The sequence below is a fragment of the Motacilla alba genome, chromosome 2 (assembly GCF_015832195.1).
Source record: "Motacilla alba alba isolate MOTALB_02 chromosome 2, Motacilla_alba_V1.0_pri, whole genome shotgun sequence".
In the NCBI taxonomy this organism is placed as follows: Eukaryota; Metazoa; Chordata; class Aves; order Passeriformes; family Motacillidae; genus Motacilla; species Motacilla alba.
In genome coordinates, this window is record NC_052017.1 from 126,754,325 (window position 1) to 126,778,720 (window position 24,396).

The 24,396-nt window shown below is 40.8% G+C and overlaps 1 long non-coding RNA gene across 2 annotated transcripts; it reads right to left on the reverse strand.

Annotated features, from left to right (window-relative positions):
- Positions 1–218: 218 nt before the first annotated feature.
- Positions 219–23,115, reverse strand: LOC119697782. 2 transcript variants are annotated; one of them, XR_005255938.1, is made up of 4 exons: positions 22,169–23,115; positions 21,971–22,019; positions 7,652–7,840; positions 219–4,970 (listed from the first exon to the last, which is right to left on the reverse strand). It is a non-coding gene; the product is annotated as an uncharacterized LOC119697782 (long non-coding RNA). The 2 variants fall into 2 exon arrangements; XR_005255937.1 differs by lacking the exon at positions 219–4,970 and having other exon boundaries at positions 5,627–7,840.
- Positions 23,116–24,396: the final 1,281 nt, after the last annotated feature.

Sequence of the window (24,396 nt, forward strand, 5' to 3'; positions counted from 1 at the left end):
CTATCTTTGTAAAACCTCTGAACAATGTTTGCTTTCTTCACACTTCTTGTGATCACAAATAAAACAAAAGGGTTAAATACAGGGAACTAGTACCAAAACTGGGATAAAAACCAGATTTTTTTTCCTGTTATACATATTTCTGGTTTTTTGGGTACTTCTTTATTTTAATCTTAAAAAACGTAAAGACGATTTTTTAAAGTAAGTTTGTGCAACAGGAAGAGATCCCAAAATTTTCTTCCTGCTTTTCACAATTTTATTAGCGTATTCTGAAATCACTCTTTCAGTGTTGTTTGTGTTCCCCCGTGAAACATTTTTGAATATATAAATGCCTTATACTGCTCCATGTTTAGAAAACTGTTAGCTTTGTCATTCTGTATGGTCCCAGTGGTAACACTTATCATCCTTTATTCTGTTCCCAGTCAATAACAGTGGGAGGTTCACCCCCGTTTCCCTTCTTCCTCTGCCTTCTTCCTGGCATTCTGCCTATGGCCATGGAGTAGCAGGTGTGTATTATCAAGCAGTTACACCAGTTGCTTCAGGCATGCAGATCTCCTCAAATTACCTTCTTCATGCCCCTCATCAGCTGTTGCTGCTTTATCACTTTACTGTCAGATGGGCAGCAGGTGCCAGTCCTAATCCAGCTGAGATGCCATTCTGCCCTTACAGCAGCACCACCACCATAATATTGCTTACTGGAAACTGGATAACATTTTTTTTCAAAAATAATTTAGTTTCATTCTTCTTTATGTGTGTTATTGATATTTGTTGAATAATACAGGAATCATTTAAGAGCAAAGGAAATATTTGAAGAGCTATTATGCTCAATTTTTAATGAATTTTGAATGAAATTCCACATCACTCCAGCAAAAATTTGCCTTAATATTCATATTCCTAATTTTCTTCTTTAGGCATCAAGATCTTCCAGATTAGTCTCACATCTAGCAAGACATAGAAAAGTATTGAAAAGTTTTGCTATGATATGAATGCATTTTAAAGTGTAAATTCCACCTCACCCCCTACACAGTGCACAAAAATTTCCATAAAATAATTATTTGACAAGAAAAAAAAGACACTTTTTTTATCACTGTGTGATACTTAATAACTTGAGCAAACAGTCACAGTGTGTGATGCTAATGTTATCCTTCCGTACAAAGAGCCACCAAGTGTACCCAATACATGTACTTTGATGATAGTCTCTGACACACTATATGCTCTGTAGGAATTAATATGGCTGGAGTAAGACTCTGGCATGACCATGGCACCTCTGTATGAGCCTTTCCATTCCACAATGACTTATTGCAATCATAAGAAAAAGGATATGGTGCCTTTTCCTTCACCTGTGAAGCTACAGACTTTTTCTGTATCACATACCTTGACCTAAGGTGCCAAAAGAGAACTGCTGGATTCCTGAAGAAACATTTTTGTTCCCATAAATTCAGATGTTAGGAATTTCCTTCTAGATCACCTTGAAGGATAGACATGCACACCAGTAATGACAGAGACATAAATTATCTCTAGTCTGAATCCATGGACAAACTGCACCTGCTGTCACTAAGGACCTGTACTGCCCTGAGGAGCACTGACATCCAACGTGCAGAGATCCCAAACGTGAAGACTTGCTTCAATATAGGTAATTCTCCTGGTTTTAGCTGGGATAGAATTCATTTCTTTTCAGAAGCTGTTACAGTGCTGTGTTTTGGATTTGGAATGAGAATGGTGTTGATAACACACTGATGTTTTGGTTCTTGCTAAATTGTGTTTATCTAAGTCAAGGACTTTGATTTAGTTAATGGGTTTTTGGTTTGGGATTTGGTGGTTTTTTGTAGGTTTTTTGTTTTGTTTGTTTTGGGGTTTTTTGGGGGGTTTTTTTGTTTGTTTGTTTGTTTGGTGGGTTTTTTTGCAGGCGAGGCATTTAGGCTTGGTTTGTGAAGGTATTTTTTGGTTGGTTGGCTTGGGATTTTTTGGTTTTTGGTTGTTTTTTTTTTTTTTTGTCTTATGCTCTGCCAGAGAGGAGGTATGCAAAAGAAAATAGGAAGGAGCATAGCCAGGTGACTTGAACTGGCCAAAGGGATATTCCACACCACAGAGCATCATGCCCAGTGTATGAACTGGGAGAGTTACACAGAAGGGGGGGCCAGTCAGGGTTCAGGAAAGGGGATCTGGCATCAGTCAGTGTATGGTGAGCAATTATATTGCACATCATTTGTTCTTCCCTTTTTATTGTCATTATTACCACAATTTACCATTATTACTGTGTTTTACTTTGGTTTTGATTATTGAACTGTTCTTATTGAAACCTGCAAGTTTTACTTTGAGTCTCCTCCCCATTCCACTGGGCTGTGGGGAGAGAAGGGGCTTTGAGTGAGCAGCTGCATGGTGCCTAATTTCCACATGGGCTTAAACTATGAACAATGTAATTTAATTGGCTAATTCCAGGGAAAATTGTGTTACAAATACAAACTACTTTTCTCACTTACGCATGGTTATTATGCTAACAGAGGTTGACATGTGTTAAAAAGGATCACATAGCATTAAAAAGTTATTTGGGGTTTTCATGTTTTTGTGGTTGATTTGTTTTGCAGTAGCTATTGTTATTTTTCTTTCTTTCTTTCTTTCTGAAATATCTAATGAAGAGTCTAATGAAGCAGTTCTTTAAAGAAATCAGAAAACTGGCAAGAAAACTGCATGTGAGGTGTTGAGTTTCTGTTGAGAACAAAGGTTGTGTATCTTTGGTGTCCAACACCTTTAGTCTTTACGATTTCACCCTATTGTTTCCTAGTTGCCCCTTTCTTTAAAAGTTGTCATGCACTTTAAACTTTCAGCCCTTCAGATGCCTCAAGTTACTTCATTGGTCACTACTCCTCCACTCCTCCATTTGCTGGGCAGAAGGCAGATTACATTTCTTAGGCAATATCTTTGAAGATTGCCTCAGAATTAAGCCAACCGATGATAAACTTAGTTTGTAGTGATAAAGTCAATCCCAGTAGGGACTGACCTTAACCCAGGACACTTCCCAAGAGATATGAGGAAGCTTTTTGCAAACTTACCCTTTAGAGACACACCAAATTGAGGAACAATTCATTGCACTGACATTTGGAATCCACAAAGCATTTATTTTTTATTGTCTTGATTTTTTAATACCATTTTACTTATTTAGGTTTAAGCAGCTCTTTCCCATCTCTGTTGTTATTCCTTTATCTCAGAAATTATAAATTGAGTCTATTCAAGGTAATCGAGTAGCTCAGGCAGGATTTTCCTTTGGCAAGTCCATTATGACTACTCCTATATATGTTCTTCATGTTCTCAGAAGGCTATTTACAATGTGTATTTTCAGATAACATACAGAAAATATTTATTCAAAATATATTTTTACTTTGAATACATTTCTTACTTCCTGCTACACATTTCTCACAATATATTTTCTGGTTCAGTACCTATACCATGATCACAGAATGTCACTAGTGGACAGCAAACACAAACAGGGCTGGTTACAACTCTTGTCTACATCTGGGGACTGTGTTGTGGGGCTTCACACACTGTGTCTGAATCCATGTGCATGCTGGAAGAGGCTAAAGAAGGATGGACCAGGAGAAAGTTACGGGCCATGTTACCTGTCTCCCCTCCCTGCCTCTTCCTTCAGGGTACTGTCCCATCATTAGGAATTATTTCTCTAAACAGGTAACAAACTGGAGGAGGGAGATTAATAAAATTCTATACATCAAGTAGCTACATAGCTGAAAACTTGATCTGATTCAATAGGGCATTACAGTAGATATAGAAGAAATTATCCTCCTTGACATCAGAGATTTTGCATGTGCAGAATAGGAGACACAGAAGCAGTCAGGCTTACTTAGCCTTCACTGTAACAGAAGGCTGCTTCAACAACAGAGATGATAAAGTAGTTGTAACTCTGCTGCATCCAATTACAAGGTTTCTAATTATGAAGAATTATTTAGGATTTCCCCAAGGAGTTAATTTTAGAGAGTACCAGAGATTGTGTCTAAAGACAATCTTCTAACCTGTCGCACTTAAAAGCATTCCAGCTTCTCAGATGTGCTGCTCAAGGGAGCTCTTTTTATTTTATTGGTATCCACTAGAGAAAAATAAGCAACAGCCAAGTCATAAAAAGGTTGGGGTTTATTACTTAACATCAGAGCAATTTGCTGTTTCTAACCTCATTGGGAAATTTCAGGGAGGTGAAGATGAGTGGATGAGCTGATTCACTGGGGAGTATGATTGATTGATGGTGGGAAATAATGACAGGTCCCAGGGAAGCACACAGGAGGGAGAAACTTCAGCAAAAGGAGAACTTTAAGGAGAGGTGTTCTATTTTTCCTTTTTTCTTTCTTTTTTTTTTTTTTTTAACAAAAGGACCCAATATCTTTATGATACGCTTTGATGTGCACAATTTTGATGAGGTTATTTTCAGAGCACAGGAAGCTCTCCTTTCTTTGGGAATGTGAAAAGGCTGTGCTTGCCAGCCCTGGAAACAGCTGTGGGATTCACAGTTCATCCAGAACTCCTAAGAAAGTAGATTCACATAGGTAGCCTGTATTTCCTTTTGTTAACATAAAACCAGCTGGTGTGAAGTAGTTTATTAAGACGAGTCTAGACCAGGTCACCTGTGGCTGGTGGTGGATGCGTAGCACACCTGAGTGGATGATGAACTGTTCCTCTTCATGCCAGCATTTAGTTCAGAGCAAAGTACATGTGAAAAGCCCCAGGGTATTTCCCCATCTTTCCTGCCCTCCCACAGATTGTAACCGTCTCTGTGGTTTGGAAGCAGAGTTGAAGAGGGAAGCTGTGATTTCAAAGCAACACAACAGGAGGGAAATGATCAGTGTGGCGACAGGGTCTGCTGTGCCTGCTGTCCTGGGGGAGAGGGATGGAATTGCTCTGCCGGCGTCAAATACTTGCAGATGCTGCACATGGATCTGCAAGAGATCTTCACTGTGTCTGCAACAGCATCTCTGCTTTACCACGAGGGCAAAAGAAAGAAAAATTGGTCAACTGGAGGGACAAACTACACTGCCAAGAGATTTCTTCTTTCTCAGAGCTCAAGCAAGAGGAAACCATAGCAAGGGGAGGGGAGGGGAGGGGAGGGGAGGGGAGGGGAGGGGAGGGGAGGGGAGGGGAGGGGAGAACCATACCGAGGGAAGCCAAGCTAACAGACCTTTGCTTTTAGGGGAACTCAAGACATGGGTAAATTTTTTGGCTCTTCCTCATTGTTGACATATATGGGCAGTACAGCATTAAATCCTGTCCTTTAACATACAGATTATCACATAAACATCATCCTCTACTTTCATATTTTTTGGAATCACATTTAAACATACACTGTACTAGCACAGCTAATGTTGCTACCACAGTGGGTTGGTTTTTTTTATTTCCTATATTTCTGCAGCAAAACAATTCAAAATTAAAAGAATGAACATGACTTTAAGACAGAAGAACTTCCTGTAAAGGAAATAATCTCCTCAGGCTTCTGAACTGAACTAAACAGTCCTGTGTAAGTGCAGAGGAGACCAAAACTAGTATGTGCAAGAGAGCCTGTACTGCTTATGCAGCTTCAGGAAAGGGGAGCTGCCACAAAGGGGTTATTCCTGAAGTAAGGTTATTCCTTACTTCAGATACCACTTTTCAGCCTAGGCAACCAAAAATTACTTAAAAAATAAAGAAAATAAGGACTGTATCATCATTAAGATTTTAATTAAGGAATGAGAAGGGTTAAAAATAAAACAGAAAATTCTTCTTTTTTATTTCCTGAGCATTTATTTAGGCAGCCAACACAGGCCAGCTTCTGGAAAAACACTTGTTTAACAATTGGACAAAAATCAAAAGATATATTTGAAGGACGTCTCTTCGGCAGTTCTCTTCAGCATGCAGTAAAGGCTCCTTTAAAAATGTTACGAGCCAGTCAATCTGAAAATGCCACGTATCTTTTAGGAGAGATTCAAAGTGAAACTAATATACTTAGGGCCATCATGACCCCACAACAATGTCTGTCCTCGTCTCATGTTCAGAATACCAGCATGACAATCAGATTTTCCTAGAGAGTGTACTATTAATCTTTGCCCTCTATAATAAACTGTTAGTTTTATCTGTATTGTATACAATATGAGCCCAGGATCCTGTCAAATACTTATCCTTTATGGAACTCCCACAGCCCATCAACATGGGAGTGGGAGTCTCTTCTGAGACTGAAAAGATGTCCATGGTGATTTCCCTTAGCTCAGGAGAAGGAAAATGTGAATAACTCCAGAGGAAGAAGTGCAGATTACACAAGACTACAGTACCCTGCATGTGACCAGCTCTGTGCTGGTTTCAGACAGGCATTTGGATAGATGCACACACTACAGCAGGTGAGACTCCCTCCCACTTGGCTCTGCAAGTGGAGCTCTGTCAGCTCCTGAATTAGGCCAGGTTCCCTCTTGGGAAACCCTTGGGAATTAGCAACTCTAATTGCATTACCCAGAGAGATTTTGGCCATGGTGAGCAGACATAGCCACGAGTGAGACCTTGATAAAAACTACCTGTCTTTTGCCCACCTTCAGATACTTTTTAGCAAGTTTACCCCCTCTAAGTAGATATAATTTAGCAGAATTATAGCTTTGTGTAGCCTGTATAGATTTATACAGCCAGGGACTGAAGGAAAAGGCAATAGGAATACTTACAGCTGGAGAGCCTAAGAGAAAGAGCAGTGCAAATACAGCCATCCAATAAAAGAAGTGCTTGTGTTTTATCTAGATTCTCTTGCCATTTATATTTAAAATAATCTGATTAGTTCAGGTTATTCAGCACCTGAATAATAATGTTCCCTTTGCTGCTCGCCAAAAATAAATTATTAAGCTTTATTCTTTCTGCTAGAGGGCATTGGAAAGGGAAGCCATGGAGAAAAAGACAAGAGAGTAGGCTTTTCTCTATTGAGAAATACTCAGAATACTCAGCATGTATTTATAATGTGTTTATAATTTCTAAGTACATCTGAAGCCTACAAGAGATCAGAATGTTTGGCCCACAAACATGAGAGAATTCAGGAGCTGCTCAGTCAGAAATGATGGGAAGAACATGTCTCACAAAAGTGCCACAAGATGAGGATTGTTGCACCCTGGTCATATCCTTAGCAAGGGAGAAAATTAGTATTTCTATTATTTTGCCCCTGATTAAATATGAAGTCCTAAGGGAAACAGAGTGTGTTAATGCTGTTTCCCTGCTCACAGAAGATACTTCTATGCATAATTCTGTTCATATTCACATATTCATGTGTATCAAATTCCTTTCCACTGATGTTTTTTTTCAGAACCTCTGCCAAACCATCCAATCCATGGGGTTTTTTTTCAGTGTTGATGTACAGTTTGAGAGACTATAAACTGTAGTTCCTGCAAGATACACACAAAAGCAAAGTGAAGAGAGGAATAAAAATCTCTTGCCTGCTTTGATGGCAACATTGTCTGTACAACAAGGAAGTATAAATTCTTTTGTTCTTTTCTTTTAAGTTTCTACAGCTGCCAAACTCATCCTCTGCTAAATTTCAATATTTAAAAAATGCAGTGACTTAACTCCAAGGGGTTTTGCTGATGAATTGAAATATCCCATCCCTCTAGTTTTGAAGCTAACTTTTCCAAACCATCATATGCAGCCATTTTTGTACCTGGGTGTAGAGGTCATCTCAGTTCCAACCTCAGACCATGTCTTCTGTATGCAATGATCTTTCTTCACATTCACTTCCTTACCCAATCAAGAACCACCTTCAAACTAAAGATGGAGCTGTTAATGACTACTAGTTAGATTAATTTTCTTCTAGTATCTTCTAGGTAGACAAAGGACTTGTCAGTGGAACCTGGGAAAAGGAAGGGGGAAGGAAGAAGAGGAAAAGAGAAAAAAGAGTTTATTTGGGGAACCCCCTTCATAAGCACCAAGGATACCTCTGATTCCTATTTCTGAAGTAGAAAACCAAAGGAAAAACTTGTATTTAGACTTATAAGTCTGACTGAGACCAGTACAGCTGCCAAGTCATTTGGCTGTCTTGGGAAAATTTCACTAGGCAGTACTCTCCATTATACTGTTGTTTCCTCACGTGAGTTACATTCTCAATAAAGTGAGCAGAAGGAAAGGATCACTGAGTCAAAGAGTGAAAATCTCCAATAAGAAGGAGAACTCAGTTCCCACTAATACTGTTAATTGATATATAGTGATAATGAATAAACAGTTATCATCTTGATAATTAAAAGGTAATTGTCTAAACCTGTGGCTGTAGTATAAATTGAGATGTGCTAACACAACTGAAATTTGTGAAAATCTCCAATAAGAAGGAGAACTCAGTTCCCACTAATACTGTTAATTGATATATAGTGATAATGAATAAACAGTTATCATCTTGATAATTAAAAGGTAATTGTCTAAACCTGTGGCTGTAGTATAAATTGAGATGTGCTAACACAACTGAAATTTGTGCACGTATCATCACCAACTAATCATACCCTTCTCTATAGGTTTGCTTGAATTTGCTTATTTTGGAAACAAAGCAAAGCTTTAACCTCATTTGTTCAAACTGTATAGGCAGCAGAACTAGCCAGTGTTTTACTCTGTCCCATGACCTACTAGTAAAGTTCCCAGAGTCAGCAGATTTCCAGGTGCAGAAGTTTTGACTGGTGGCAATATACAGGATGGAAGCAACTGATGGGTTGTAAGATTAATAATGAACTACCTAGCTCTGATGTGTGTCCCAGTAATGTATTCCAGTGGTACATATTTAGCATTTTACACCAGCAAATTTCTGTGAGGTGGCCTGAAGGTCACCAGCACTAAACATAAGGCAACACAGTCAGGTTCAGTCAGCATTTGCAATAATATAGATCTAGACTGACATCTCTATTAAGACATCAGCAAGAGTGAGAGAGAGATCAAGAGCACTTGGCTTTTTCTTCTGGAAAGACAAAAAACAAAAAACATAGCACTACCTTTCCCACAAAACTTTCCATGTGCAGAAGTGATGGGAGCATGGAGGTACTAATTCATAATCCTTGGAATTAACTTCTAAATTTTCCTATTGTATCCACTGAGACTCTCAAATTACTTTTGTTATACATCACTCCAGTTATAATTCGTAGGGAAGTTCTGACTCCTTGAAAATTGTGCTCATTCTGAATGAGAACAAAATCAACTTTTTATAGTTTCTTAAAAGACAGTTTCTAGAGGAGACGTTGTTTCAGGAAATTTGAAATGTATTACCCTAAGACAGTAACTTGTAAAGAGGTTTGAGTTTTAATCATGAAAAAGTTTATTCTGAAAAGGATCCAAATTAATCACACTGACATTGTAAAAATGCTTTTCAATTCTTTTCATCATGGAATTTCATAAAAAGCAGTGCATTTTTCAGATAGTTTAATTTGTAATGAAGCTTCATTTCCCAAAGGAGAAATTAAAATAAATTTCCTACCTTTTTAACTTTATCCTTTGTTTTCTATATTGTGTTCATCTGACACAATTATACAAATGCTGGACAGACACTTGCATCACTACCAACCACTACCACCGTTTCTAGGCATGAGTCTCTTGCTCCATCTGTCAGTACAAAAGTGTATTACAAGACAGACATTACAGCTGGATGTATTTTACACATGGAAGGTTGTCTAAGGGTTAAATATTGATACCAAACTATACTGGTAAATGCTGTAAACCTACAGCACACCCCAGCTTTAATGTAGTTTGTCATACTGAAAGTGAGTGCTGGCTAAATGAGGCTCTTCTGCCTTTAAAGAGGTGATCAGAGCGAAATGGGTAGATTAGGAAAAGAAGCTTATCTAAAAAAATTAGGAGGGAGGAGTAAGGCCTGAAGTTGAAAAATACATAGACAGTATCTCAATTAACAAGAAAAAGCTTTCCAAAGAGTGGATGTACTTGAAGCATGGTAAAAAAATTAATTGGTTCTCTTGAGGTTAATAGGGAATTAGAGGGAGGATGGAGTTGCATTGCAGACCTGTTGTGTAATTTCCCTGCCTGCTTTTACAATTGAAGTGGATGGAGATTTGCTTTAGCTGGAAGCCCATTTTCACAAACACAAAGAAAAGAACTAAGAAATAATGCTCAGCTTGCAAGACAGGCAGGACTCAGCAGGGCCAAAGGGAGTTGAAGCAAAAGATTTGTGGGTGGGAAACTGTCAGAGGTAACTACTGACAAATATTTGTCAGGCTGGCTTTGGTTGATTCTAAAAGCAACAAATGTTCTGAAGGACAGAAAAAAAAAAATTAAAACAAAACCCAATACTAGAATCAAGGCTTATTTGCCAGAGATTAGGAGACTTTTATTACTGAGCACACATATGAAAATCTGACCTTTGTCAAGGAGATGTAATTAGTCAGTGTGCACACTGCAGGCAGCGTGGCTTTCCCCCAAAGGACAGCACGAGAAGCAGCAGGGGCTGAGGTGCTCTGGGGTTATAATGAGGAGACCAGCACATTCTGGGCAGATGTCACCTGTGTCGCAAATATTGCCCATATTCGGAGGAGAAGAGGGTGCACACACTCTTTGCAGCTCAGGAACCTCACCAGGTCAGTGTGACAAGTAAGATCTAGCTACAGACTCTCTAGGTCCTCAGTCTGCAGATGTACCTTTGCCCCTACTCAAGATAGTCCAGAGTTGGCAGAGGAGTTATTCCCAGGCTGCAGGGGGCTGTGGTAATATTCCTTTTCTGAGGAGTGCTTTAGTGTCTTTGACATGTCTTACACATAACTTGCTTCCTTTTCAAGTGAGATTCATCTGATAAATACCTCTCTTTACTGTTTAACTGCCTTGGTTCCTCATTGTTGGCAACACAAAGCTTGTAAGGCTGGTAAATCTTAGCTGTTAATTGAGGCCATGCTGAGAGTCAAGGACTGTCATAAATACCCACTTTATTGCCATGTGCAAGAAGCTAGGAGAGCAGTGCACACTGTTTGAGTGTGTTCCTACAAAACAGGAAGGGAGAATTGATATAACTCAACCACCAGCTATCCTTAAATTCAGCATTGATTCTCCCCTAGTGCATGCCACCTCCCAGGCACACTCCTGTTGCCCATTAATGCCTGCTGAGCAGGTAGGCAGGATAGCCAGGACCAGGATGGACCATCCAGTGCTTGGCAAAGTGCAAAGCAAGAAAGTTTGTGGGAAGGAAGCTGGCATGACTGCTGGGGAAACTGAAGGGAAAGACTACTCTGCACCAAGACCCTGGGGCTACGAGGATCTTGTCTCTTAGAGATAAAAGAGACCTCAGCTGGGTTCCAGTGAATATTTACAAAAATAATAATAAAAGGGGAAAATTACATCTGCTACGCATCTCCATAAACATTCTTCTCTCTACAAAGGTTTCAGACTTTAAATCCTTGCTCAGTCAAGAAACTGTTATTGCCTGAGAATAATCATATTGACAAATCAAATACAAATGGGGAAATTATTAAATCTGCCCTATTTTTAATTTTTATGCATTGTATCCATGGCAGGATTTCATCTTATATTCATCAAAATTAAAGCTCCTTCCTTGTAATCTCTTCTGAAAATAAATCACTTTCTACCGTAAGAAACATAATCGGGAGCTAACAGCTTTGAGATATTAAAGATGCTGCAGTTAAACACAGAGTGCTGTTCAGCAGACAGAGTGTTCAACAGACCGTGCCAGCTTCTGCAAACACTGCCCGTGTCTCTCTCTCTGTAAGCACTTTCCCTGCTTTAATTTGTGGCTTGCAGAAATTGATAGCTCATTAGTAGGTATCTTTGGTCATCATCCTGTTAATAGCTTCCATGGTTTAATCAAATACATGACAAATACTACTAACCCTTGTTAATTCCCAAGTTCTTATCCATGAGAAAGGCTTAGTGTGGGCAATGCTCTTTGTGCAGATGGAGTTTGTATATGTATGCATTTTATTTCTGCTGCTCTCATTTAACCTGTTCACGCCCTTTGAATTTTAGGAATTGAAATACAAAATGGAGGGAAAGAAGATAAGATGGGGACCAGATGTGACTGATAAACCTCTTTCCATGCACTGCAGCTTTCTAAAGACTAAACAAGATTGCTGAATGTCAGACAGAGGGAAATAGGAGACTAGCTTTGCAAAGCTTTAAATCTTTTGTTTTAATGACTTGTTAGGCAAGATTCAGAATTTCTGAAGTGTTCCATGTCAGAAACACACTGGCAACGACAATGCAAATAGAGCAAAGAAGAATGTTGTTGAAGGATGTTATTCAAACCACCTTCATGCTGTTTCATCATATGACAATTTTAATTTTTATCTAAATGTGATAAGTTCAAAATGAGTTAAAATTAATATAGGCATCATGTTTATTCTCCAAAATATAAATAACATAAACTCTGTTTTCTAAAAAAGTCATATATATTTTCTGTTCCTTTTACATGTTAAGGTAGAATATTTGTCAGTGTTATTTTTATGTTTTAAAACGTCTGTGAAATCATTATTCACAAGCACCTTTGATGACTTATTTGTTTAGTTCTGAGGAAATACTTTAATGTGGAAAGTTGGAAAGATTATTCAAAGATTATTATTCTATTCAACTAATTCTGGTTTAGAGCCATTAGAAGGCACGTTTGCTGAAAATATACAGTTCTAGCACTTTAATTCAGAGAGACTGGAGAAAATTACCTAAAGCTTTTGGTTACATAGTATTAGGCTGTAGTGTAAAAAATAAAATCTAAAATGATGGGCGAGTGTTTGTCTCCTGGCAGATTTGTGTTCAAAGGGGAAACCAGAGCGTGCCTGCAGCCTGGGTCATTTTGCTAAAAGGTGAAAACCTTTAGGATTTTGTATGCTTTTTACAGCAAAATTGCACCAGATGAGAAGAGAAAAATAGCAGATCCATGAAAGTTAAGACATGAGTCAGCTACTGAAAATAAAAATCTTAGAGCCATGTGCTGTTCTGACTCCATAGCAGGGCCCACAGTGTGCAGAGCACTTGCCCCCGTGGCCAGAGGACAGCCGGTGGCTGTGCCCAAGCCACCCAGCTGGGCAAGGGATAGCCCTAGTTCTGGACCCTTTGCATGAGCTATTCCTGTCCTGACTTCTCCAGAGAAGCAGCATTTCTCAAGGCTGTAGTTTGTGCTGCACCTGATCTGTGGATTAATGGAGTTCAGCAATCTCAGCTGTTAATCTCCCGCTTTTCAGGAACATGATATGTATACTTATTTACACTTGCATTGCTACTCATGAATGTATAAGCAACTGTGAAGGGAACAAAAATAAAAATAAAAAATGGGACTCGTGGGAAGTGTGAATTCTGATTAGAAACACTGCACATCTCTTATAATTTTCACTCACAGAAGTTAATAGAAAATTACATCAAAGGCAGCTTGTGTTTACCAATGGTAGATCACGCCAGACCAAGCTTCTTTGATGTGCTGAGAGATCAGAATAGGAAATGCAGATCTCATCTATCTGAACTCCAGGAAAACATTTAATGTGCTGTCACTTGGGACCATCTCTGCTAGATAAATGGTAAAGGAACTCACAAGAGAAATGGAAAAATGCATGAAGTTTGGAACAAGACAGATGACAAACTGATTCTGTTGAAAAGAAAATTACTGTGCCGGAAGGAGGTTAGTAGTAGAGATTCTTGTGGGTTTGGGATGGGTTAGTCATTTTCTGTAACAGCACTTACACTGCTATTCCCCCCTCAACCCAATATGTTCCCGAGGGATTTTCCTACCAGGTGCTCCAGGGCTACACAGCAAATGAATGCAATGCTGCTCTGGACCCTGAGCTGCATTACTCAGCCAGTGTTACAAGGCAGTTCCCTTCCTTCCACCAGGGCAAATCCGCTCCTGGGCTGCAAGTGTATGCTCCAAGGAGAGCTTCAATACCCAGACAGGGAAGTTCCCAGTGCAGGGAAGGGGATGCCTCCCACTTCCCTTCAGCATGGACACCTTCAGAAGAGTTGTCAGGGCTGCACAAACACCACAAAGTCTTGTTAGGCAAGATTCAGAATTCAAGTCCAATTGACAGCACTGCCAGATCATCTGTGAACTCATTAAGAAAACAGGTTCCTGTGCTGAGCAGAAACTAACAACAAACACAGAAAGAGAGCTTTCATCCCTACTTTGTTACTTTTAATTGATATCGGCATGAAGTGACAAAGCAGAAGGCTGCAATATCATTCAGGAAGATCTAGGGAACTTTATGGCATGGAGTCAAAATAGTGTGATGATCTTTCATCAAATATATTGTAAGATCCTGCCCCTTGGACATGCAATGATTTGTGTTGCAGACTGCAAGTGGAGTTGATGAACCAGGGATTTATTTTCAAAGGAACAACGGTATCCAGAAAGTAGTGTCTGAGCTCCTGGAGAAGGTCCAGCAGAGAATGAAGATGATGAGGGGACAGGAGCACCTCACTTTTGAGGAAAGGCTGAGAGGATTGGGTCTGTTCAGCCTTGAGAAGAGACAACTGAGGGGGGACCTCATCAATGTCTATCAGTATCTAAAGGGAGGGTGTCAAGAGGATGAAGCAAGGCTCTTCTCAGTTGTGCCAAGCAAGGGCGCAAGAAGCAACAGGCAGAAAATGATGCACAGGAAGTTCCACCTGAGTATGAAGAAGAAATTCTATAATGTGCAGGTGACCTTTCACTGGAACAAATTGCCCAGAGAGGTGGTGGTCTCCCTCACTGGAGATATCCAGGAACTATCTGGGTACAATCCAGTGCCATATGCTCTGGGATGACCCTGCTTGAGCAGGGAGGTTGGACCAGATGACCCACTGTGGTCCCTTCCAACCGGACCTATTCTGTGATTCTGCACTAATTTTAGCAAAGAGGTCAGGACATGTAATGACATTTTCCTGATGAGCCCTTTCTGAAAGGTGGCATAAAACCCTTGTCCCTTGCTTTGAAAAAGAGAAGCAAATGAGTAACATTAGAGTGTGCATAGAAGCAGACATGATGCGGGAGCTGACAGCTTCTTTTAATGAGAGAAACATTAAAAAGTTTAACTTAATTAACTCAGCAGAATCAAAGCTGAAAGAAGAAACATTTATTCTCTGTAAAGCTATCAAGACCAAACCTCAGGGAAGGAAAAGGACTTTTAACTGACACAGCAAGACGTGGAAATAAACTGGCCATGAATATGTTTTGTCTGGAAAATAGTGGGGAGAATAACTACCAGGAAGCAGGGCTGTCTCTCAGTAAAGGGAAAAAGAAGCATATGCAATTTTAGGACAGCAGCTACTAAAAATATGGAAGGGCCACCTGGAGCACCACTATCCTGCAGCAGGAAAAATAAAACATGAGTAGTCAAAAGGCAGTTCTTGTTTGCAGCTGGACATACAGAAGCCAAAGGGATACCAAATTGCATAGCAGTTAAGTAAAACCACTTCATCTCTCAATGGGAGAGACTGCTCTCAAAGCAGTAATGATGGGATTAATGCTGGGATTAAAAGGCCAGTCCTACATCAGAGCAAGCAATTCCTCGGCTCTGGGGTTATAAATTAAACTGGAATCATACCTATCTGGCCCTTTCTGAACCTACCTACTCCTGCTCCTAAAAGCAAAGAAGGAAAAGACTGGCAAGAAGAGCAGTAAGCCCACAATAAGGAACGTCAGCCACCATTCAGATCCACAGCTGGAGCTGAATTGCAATGGCAGAGGGCTGGTTATGAATCCTCTGCATTGGAAAATGAAGGATCTTGTAGAAAACCTTATATATACTTATGCTATGAGTTATTGAAACTCCAGGTAGAAAACTAACACAATTTGAAGATGAAAAGATCTCTGGACATTACCACAATGACATCCTGACATGCCTTGCTCTCTGTGCCTGCCAACCAGTAACCTGCAGACCTGAAACATTGTTTTGGGCATGTGTCTGTCTGTTAAGCATCCTCTCCTTAGCAGATCAATTGGGCCACTGCTTAGGGGGGTACCATTTGAGCCATCCCCCCTTGGATGTGGCTGAGGACGAGCTCTTGCACTTCTGATTAATTCCCAAAGTAAAAATCTACAAGCTTTGTGCAGACCACAAGATGGCACAGATGTAGTAGCTATATAGAACTGCATGAGGCAGCCCAGCATGAACAGATTAGAAATAAAAATTAGGATAGAGTATAATATCAATTCAGAGTTGGAGTGGAGCAAACAATGTCCTATTTTGATTAAAAAACCCTCTAATTTATACATGAAGAACAGTGTTCTCTGAGCCTGTAAACAACAACAATGCTGAAATCTTTTATTTACAACTGCCTAGATATTTAGAATGAAATAACTGAAAGCAGAAATTACTTTTGAACAAGGTAATCAGTTTTGTTTGAGATCTAACAGAATCTTGTGATTTTAGATTATTTTCAGTCAAATGGTACAATCATTATAGAATGGCTTTTGATTATCTATTTTCTTAAGCTTAATTTTCTTTAAATTCTTTAATACCAGCTTAATTTTCTTAAAATTCTTTAATACCAAGAAGCCAAATTGTCTATCCTACAGACAATTCAATTTACAATCATTTTTAATTTTTGATTAGCAAAGGAGTTTGAGAACAATCCCTAATTAGATGTCACATACTGATGACCTTTTGAAAATAGCCTTTTTATGACACAACCACAAGGCAATGAATGCACTCCATGATGCAATAAAGTTAGTGATATGGATTTACAGGTTTCAGATTCACTGCTCTGAAGGCATGTCACAAGGGACTGTGCAGTATAGTAGTACTGTGTGCAGGATATTTGCTTTTACTATCTCTTAACTACTGAGGACATTATTTGAGGTAAAGAGAAGCAGACGTATATCAAAAATGATGCAGGGAGGAGGAATTTCATTACATCTCTGTTATAGATCTTTTAAACAAAAAATTATGTGATTGATATTATTCACCAGTGATTTTTGCCATTTGTCTTGCAGCTGTTAAGCATCCAGCATGAGAGACTGATATTACATGGTTAAGATTTCTAGGAATGTCTGCAATAAAAATATTTACTTTCTATCTATGTGCTGCCATGTTTGTCAAAAATTTTCACAAATTTCAGGAATTTTGAGAGGTCCCTTTATGGCAGAATAATTGAAAGGTAAACATAAAGTCCCTAAATACTGCTATGTATCTATAGGTAGATTAAATATAGATACAGATGTAGATATAGATGATATAGATATGCTCCAGAAATATCTAGATCTAGTCATCTAATCTGTATCCAAAGAGTTGTAGAGTTTTGTTTTTGTGCCCCTGTCCTTATAGGTAGATGCACTGAGGAGCCTTGTCTTCTCCAGGCTGAACAGTCACAGCTCTTTTAGTCTCTCCAGGCCAGCTGGAGGCCAGTCACTAAGGTGGGGCAGCACGGGGACCAGTACTGGGACCAGTACTACAGAACATCTTCATTAATGACAAGGATGATGGGACAGGGTGCATTCTCTGTGCAGATAATGCAGATAATTTGTGGATCCAGGGGCTCCTAGGTGTACCAGTGCTACTAAATTCTTTGTCTAGGACCCCACAGAATATGGCCAGGAATTAACCTAGTTGTCTTTGGGCTGGGCTAGCACTGGGGCATTGAACGAGGCCCACAAGTCTGGCACCAGAATAATGGGATTAGTGGGATATGTTTTTCCAAATCACTTACTGTTACACTCAATCTCAAATCCCATCTGTAACTAGAAATTCTCTGGGAGTATTTTAGGTAGAATTTCTCCAAAGAAGCAGAATGTTGAGAAGCAAGCCAAAACTTCAACATTTGTACCCAGAAATTATTTCTATTTCTCATACAGAGTCGCATTTAGATAGAAATTTCTTCACAGCTATGGTCTGTTTGGATTAAGGCTTTTGGTTCTGCAAAATAGCAAAGTGATTCTTTATTTCAAGTAGACATCTATTAGTTCTCATATTAATTATTTAACTATTAATTGTACTAATTATTGTTTAAACCAAGAAGAGATAACTTCTCTCCCTCCTTTTTTTACATTTATTTGTGTTATTCTCCTTAGCCTAGGACTGAGCACAGTAGCAGCTGGAGAGCAGACAGTACTTGGCACTGAATTCTCTGGCAATATAAAATTGCTAGAGACTTTTTTTTTTTTAATAGATGGGGATGTGTTTGCTCTTTCTGCAAGAATTCAGTTCCCCACAAAGATCCACTGAAAGCAAAATGGAGTCTCATCTACAGTTGTAGCAATATGTTCAAAACATCAATCAAAAAGGCCTTGAAGAGCCCTTTGCTTTCCTTGGGGTAAGAAGCAGCAGGAGATGTTCCACTGGGCTGTGAGCGCTGCCAGGCTGGGGAGATGGGTTTGCCTGCATATTCTGAGCGGTCAGCATGGCTCCAAGAGATGAAATCACTGAATTGGTGTAAGCCAGGAGGTTGTTTCAGACAGCAGAATTTCAACAACTGGCAGGGATTTTCAAACTGAAAAGCAAAGAAAAGAGCTGGAATCATCACATGAGGTACTGTTTCATGGGAGATATATATCTGAGAATCAGCCTGGGAATGATAGGGAAAAAATTCTTCAGTTCAAAAAACCATTGGAATAATACAGTTTTTCTTTAAAAAAAAAAAAATCTCAAATCCAGCTACAGAAATGAGTTTGAGATAATCTTATCTGATCCATGATCTTTTTATTGGATTCATGTAATTAAATCCCAGTTGAACAGGAAGGACAATGGCCTACACGTAGTAAAATATTTGGGCACCTAAAGCAGAGCTCAGGCACGGAAGTTTTGCCAAACTCAAAACCATGACTCCCTGTCACAGGGCTCAGAGACTCTCCCAGATTGCTGTACTGTCTATTACAAGTGTATATGTGCTCACTTCTGGCCCAGGTGTGAGGCACAAGGCCTTTGCCATTTTTTCTCAGTGACAGCCACAGTAACAAAATATGTTACATATAGGTTGCCATTTGGCAGGAGGGCACATACACGTGGAAGAAACTTTAGTTATTTACACACTCCAACTAGCCACAAGAGTTTGAATAAATTACCCAGACTCCTAAAAGTGCTCTGTAGTCAATGGCTCATTCTGAGCTCTTAAAGACCAGGACCCTTAAGACTGGAATTAACTCTCTGTGGGAACCTCATTCACCTCTTCAGCTGTGTGGGAAACTGTTCTTCCAGGCTTGATAAACAATGACTAACTAAAGCTTTGCAATACAAATAACCTTATGACTCCCCCTCTTAGGGGGAACAGAGCAGGGATGTATGGACTGCTCAGGACCATTGCTTATACCTGAGCCTGACAGGTACTGTGAACTGAAATTCTTTGGGTTTGGATTAAATATCTGTCATGGTTTAGAAACAGTATTTCCAATTCACTGTCCCCTCCGAGACTCTCCAAAGCCACACACCCACTCCCCTTTGCCCTTCCTCCCTTCCCCTTCCCGTTCACAGGGATGGCTTTGAGAATTGGAAGCACAAAAGGCAAAGATCATGGGTTAAGGTAAGAACAATTTACTGGAAAGAGAGATGAGATAAGAAAATGATCAGTAACAGCAACAATATTGATGACAGAGGTTATAAAAAAAGAAGCGACTCACATGGTGGGAAAAATCCCCAGTAATAGAAAACACTATGTTTTCTTGATATGAAGGAATCCCTGCTCCCTGAATAAGTGTCACTTTCCCCTGCCTCCAGTAATGACATGACGTGATTCAGAATAACCTCAGTGCCCTAGCCATGCCTCCTCCTAGCTACTGCAAAAGAATTAACCCTGTCCTACCTTTTTTTTTTTTTTTTTTTTTTTTTTTTGGTGGGAATGTTGCAAATATAGAGAATAAAAATACAGGTTTTTCACTGTGCTTTCACATCATTTTGCTTCTGACCCTTATTCTTCAATCCTCTACTTAATTGTTTTTCTTAGATCTGATGAGCAAATATCTGCCTTATCCCTCCAGTCTCACAGCAGGCTTTTTCTCAACAAGAGCCATAGTTGCTGCTGGGTGCCCCTTTACCCTCCCACCTCCCCTTGGCCAGGGTGCAAACCCTGCCTCAGTAAGGCACCCTGCTGCCTCTACAAATGGCCAATTGTTTTGAGGCATTAACCTCTAACATTTCCACTTCTCACAAGGGCTTTACATCATATTTATTCTCCTGGTGGATTAGGAAAGAGCTCCAATCCATGCAGACTGCATTCAGGCTCACCTGCTGGTGTTCATCCCTGCTGTCTGCAATGGCTTGCCATTGAACTGCCCTGGCTTCAGTACTGCCTTTGTCTGGTTTTCCTTTCCACCACCAAGTGGACATGGGAGCAGAGGGAAAGGAGGAGGGCAGGAAAGCCATGGGAACAGACCCAGGCCTCATCCCAGGTGGGATCCCGATGAGGGTAAAGTTAACTGGCAAAGCTGGGAACCTTGAGGTGATTTTCATCTGATGAACTATACCTAGCCACACACTCCTGTATGGGTGCCTGACCTAAAGGTTTTCCAGGCGCACCAACACTCCTTCTGGGATTTTGTACATCCACCCTTGCTGTCACTGGCACAGTTACCATCTGTTATAGAGGAGGACTTACTTTTTCATCATCAGAGTCTAATTCCTAGGAACACCGAGCTGCAAAGATACTGGGCTCTCCCTTGGGTCAGATTAGTCCATGTGTGAGACACAAAGGGAAGGAAAAGAAAGGTGGCCTCTTGCTCCCTGTTTCTGCCCACAAGCCGTGGCAAAAATCATACTAAATCTGAATTTTCTCTGATTTTACTTTATGACCAAGAAAAGTTATAAGGGAGCAACTGCAGGGGCAGCATTTGAGTACCAAACCAGAGGCTGGTATGGTATGGGGTTTGCCTACAGAGCACCAGACCAGATGGTCAAACCGTGACAAAACTACAGGTTTTGAAAGCTGAAGGGGACTCTGTATAATACTGGCTCAGCCAGTATTTGCATATGTACCAGTCAGCTCCTGCAGCAAAGAAAAAAGACCATAAAGCAGATCCATTCCCTTAGCCAAGTGCAAATAGTACTGTTCTTTTGCTGGAGAGGTTATATTTTGGCACAAACATTACATAGTGTTTTTCCTGTCAGTTAGAGGCCACACACATAGAGTGTAGAATCATGGAATGGTTTAGTAACTCAATTAGACACTTGGACAGCTTGCATTTCCTCAGTAAAAAGGAAGTTTTGCTGTTTATCTATCTCAGCATCAATGGCTGTTGCACATCACAATCCACTGCGCAGTAAGTGGAGGGTCACTCTTGCTGCCAGCTTTGTTTGTTTTTCCCAGATGTAAGGGCAAAATCATTGCATGCTGGCTGACCAATTCATTTCACATGAGCAAAGATGCTAGTAAAGTACCTGGCTTCTAAATAAAAGTTCAATGATTTGACACACAGCAAGAAAAAAACAGGCTCTTTTAGGTTTTATCCTCAGACACACAGGGAACAACTTTTATTTCTTGTAATAGATGGTGAGCAGCACAGGTCTGTGGCTGCAGAGGGGAGCATGTCACTGAGTGCTGACCTTTGCTAACCTCACCTGGGCGAGTCACAAAGCCATCATCCCCCCAGTAAGGCAGCACCTGTACTCCCACATCACAGGGCACCAGAGCAGCATTCCCCTCTCTTCACGTCTTCTTGCTCGGAGGCAGAGGGAGATCATTGAATGAATATGAAACAGAGTAAAATTCAGAGCTCTGGTTCTGCTTGTGGCATTAAAATGGAGATATTGCTTCAGGTAATTTTAAAGCAGTACGAAAACTATCATCAGTAAGTTTCACATATACTCTACTCACAACTTTTTCATATAATAAAAATCCTATGAGACATTTTTAAATCTTATGTTTTAATTTTTACCCTAAAAGTATCAAGATGGCGCCTTTTTTTTTCAAACAAAATATTCTTGGTGAATGTCAAGGCTAATCAAAAAGGAGAGATACTGGGTCTTCATCAAAGGTCTTTTTATACCAAGATAGAAATTAGTCCAAAAAGTTAAATATGTAAATTATTCATGTCGTTGCTATAAAAGTTAACAAAACCAAGCCCCTCTATAATATAAAGAAACTTGTTCTTATTTCTACTCACCCTCCTGGCTCTTGAGACTACCTTTGGATTTTTTTCTTCTTTCCTCTCTCTGGAAAAAAATATATTCCCATATTTCCATCATAAAAATCAGATTAAATAAAAGCCTTTCAGTATTATTAAAAAGCAAAAATAGCCTGAGATGATCTTTCCACCTCTTTTCTAAAGCCATCTTTATGAATTGAGATAAAAACTGCTCACCCTGTGAAATGCCTTGTCTTTCCAATTGGACAGTTCTCTCTTCCATCTCTCGGGTTTTCCTCTGAAACGTGGAAAGAGAGGTGAGAGAAGTAGAAACTTTCAAGTCACACCACAGCCGAGGCTTTTCATCCATGAAGGTATTTTAAAACAAAAATTTCACTCTAGTTAAGAAGCATAGTATCATACATAGTAATCACTAGCTGTGGCATATAATCTATCGCACTGTTGTAACATATGATGTAAAATTGCAATGCCGTCTGTTCTTGGTGTGTGGCCGGAGCACAGAGTCCCAGCCCCTGTCACAGGATATCCATGCGAGAACTTCTTGGCACGGGTGTGAAATAGCTCGGAGGAGCTCCGCTCAGAGCTGCTTTCCTCTCCCTGACCCCGGCACCCTCTTCCGAGCCCGCTGCTGCCCCATCCCAACTCTCCCCGCTCGCTTCCTTGCGCGCTCCACGTCCCTGCAGCCCCTGATTTTTGGCCGGGCCACTTTGAGGGGTATATTATATTCAAGCATCATCTTATTATCGAGCCCGAGCGCTTTTGCAGAGCGCAGCTGTTGGCGGTGCCCGGGATGGAAGCGCAGATGGAAGCACAGAGCCGCCCCGTCACCCCCTGCACTGCCGGGACTCCATCTTCGGAATGGGCTCTCGTGGCTTTCCTGGGAAAGATCTCCCAGAAGTGACCGTGCTGAAGGAGGAGGCGGCCGAAACGACGGTGGGAACGTGGCCTGACAGACCGCGAGACCCAAGTTTCCTTCGTGGAGACAACGCAAGTGTCGCCAGGGCACGCCCGAAGGATGCAACAGGGCGTGTGCCCCCGCACGGCCGCCTCTGCTCCTGCCCCGGCTGGGGCGGGTTCCCGGGGCCCGGCGGGGCGGGCTCGGCTCCCGCAGCGGGGACAGCCCGGGCCCGGCGGCGGCTGAGGCGGGCGGGTGGCGGCGGAGCGGGGAGCGGGGCTGCGCATCTTCCGCCCTGTGAGTACGCGGCACGGGGGCCATCCTTCGCACAGGGCACCTGCGAGGTTTGGGGCGGGGGCACCTGGTTTGTTATGTTTTGCCTTTTTCTCTTGTCTTTTTTTCTCTCCGTACTTCCCCCCCCCCCGCCCCCCCCTTTTTTTTTTCTTTTTTTCTTGATCTGTTATCTCCTCCCTCGGAGAAAAGGGGTGAAGCCGAGTGAAACTGAATCTTCCCCCTTTCCTTTTCCTTTTCTCTTCCCCTTCCTCTTCCCCTTCCCCTTCCCTTTCCACTTATCTTTTCCCCTTCCCCCTTTCCTTTTCCCTTTTGCTTCTAATGGCTGCATGTGTCAGGAGAGCAGGTTAGAGTTTGGGGATGGCTAGAAGAGGTTCTGCCACCTTTCTAACTAAGTGAAAACAGCCTAGACAGTCACCTTTCTAAAAAAGTTGCTTCAAATTTTATTGGGACGCTGGGAGGGGGGCGCTTTTCACTAGCATTTCTCATCCCGTAAAAGTTTTTGGGTTTTTTTTCACCAACCATGCAGGTTCTTCCCATCCCTGTAGATCCTGATGAATTTGAGGTGCCCAAAGTCAATGTGCAGAGAATCCTGAGACCCTCAGCCCTTTGAGGGTGAGCGCAGGGAGGTGCCCTGATGAGCATCTGGCCATGCCACCCCCGAGAGGTGCTGTGCTAGACCGTCACCAAGGGCTCAGCGTCTTGCAAGGTGCAGCTGTAAAGTTTTTTTTGTCTAAATTTGTGCAGCACAGAGCATTTCTTTGTTCCAAGGAAAACCTGGCAAAAGGCAAACTCCCACCCAAAGATCTTCAAAGTATCCCCTGACGTTGGTGAGACCTACAAATCTTGAGAGCAACTCTACCACCAACTCTGATCCGCTTCATACAGCTCTTGTATTGGCTTTATTCCACAATATCAGCTGAAAATGGCAGAGCCTCTATTAAAGGACTCTTTATCTAGATGTTTTCTCTAATATGCCCTCTTCAACTTCCCCAACCTTTCCTCAAATTATTTCAAGCAAATCTCATCTGCTCATCTCCTGATTTTTCTAGCCTCCACAGACAATTGTTTAAATAAGACTTTTTATTGACTTTTCAATTCAATTCAATTTTCATTTCAATTCAAGTGTATATTGAAAATGCAGGTGGTTTTTGTTTTCTTCTTTTTTCTTTTTTTTTTTTGTCTCAGAGATACCACTTGTAAAAGAAATGGGAGAATTACAGTCATGCACCACACAAACAGAAGAGAAATCTAAGTT